The sequence below is a fragment of the Octopus bimaculoides genome, chromosome 17 (genome assembly GCF_001194135.2).
Source record: "Octopus bimaculoides isolate UCB-OBI-ISO-001 chromosome 17, ASM119413v2, whole genome shotgun sequence".
NCBI lineage: Eukaryota > Metazoa > Mollusca > Cephalopoda > Octopoda > Octopodidae > Octopus > Octopus bimaculoides.
In genome coordinates this window covers 16818397-16819558 of record NC_068997.1, presented here as the reverse complement: position 1 = coordinate 16819558, position 1162 = coordinate 16818397, and positions in this window count along the sequence as shown.

The following is a 1162-nucleotide window of genomic DNA, read 5'->3' as shown; positions in this document are numbered from 1 at the left end:
ATATATATATATATATATATATATATATATATATATATACGTATGCATGTATACACACACACACACACACAAACACACACACATATATATATATACACTCAAACATACGCAGGGTGTGTCAGCTATTTGAGAAGAACACTTCAATTTAAGGAAAACAAAAACATTATAAGAAAAATCAGTACATTTATAGACATTGGTACACATGTTCTTAGATACAGATAGCAAGAGGCTATTCATTAAAACCACCGTCAACCACAATTACTGCCTCAATACGTCTTTTAAAACGTTGATCAGGTGATTTTCATTCATAATGTCTCCAATGGCAGATATCAAAGTATCCTTGGTATTGTGCGAATATTTGTCTATCTCCTTCTCAACAACACCCCAAACGTAATAGTCCGAGGAAAGCTAGATGAAATGTTAGGGGATAAAATTATGTTGTAAATTTTCGGTCATCCATTCCTGAGTCATACAGGGGAAAAGGTGGATTCTTGCTTCAGCGTGTACGGTGTACTCCGAGAAACTCTTTTGAATCCAGGGCTTGACAATTGTCTCCATTGATATAAAAGTCGAAGGCATGAGTGGCGCTAGCGCAAAGCTGTCTGCTGCTCCTTCTGTTTACTTTTTTGATCATGGACCAAGAGCTTCTCTTCTAAGTAGCACAAAAGCATTTCGAGCTTTTCGGGGTTCTTTCAGTTTGCTCAGCAAACGCTGCGACCGGATCACGGTGTTCTCCCGGGTCTTAAAGGACATGAACTTCCCTCTTCTCATGAAATACGATTTGTATCTGATTTGTACCCTAACACATGGAAATGACTGGCAATGGCCTCATGGATTTGCTGGGAATCTCGTTGACGCTTCACTGGACTTGCCGGAGAAGCTCGTTTTACTATTTTTGTCCAACAAAGTCTGACTTTCAAGAATGTTTTTTTTTTTCCTGGCCACAGAAGACATAATCCTGTCAGGGACCAGAATTTTTTTTTCTGCTCTCAAAAACGAAGGATCCAGAGACATTGAAGAAAATTACAATCTCCGAATCATTCTTGATGATGTGTAAAGCGACGAGAGCAGCATGTTCTTCAACGAAACCTCCATATTGGGGCTCATAAAAAAGGAAAGAAGGTGGGGAAGAGATAGATAGATAGATAGATAGATAGATAGA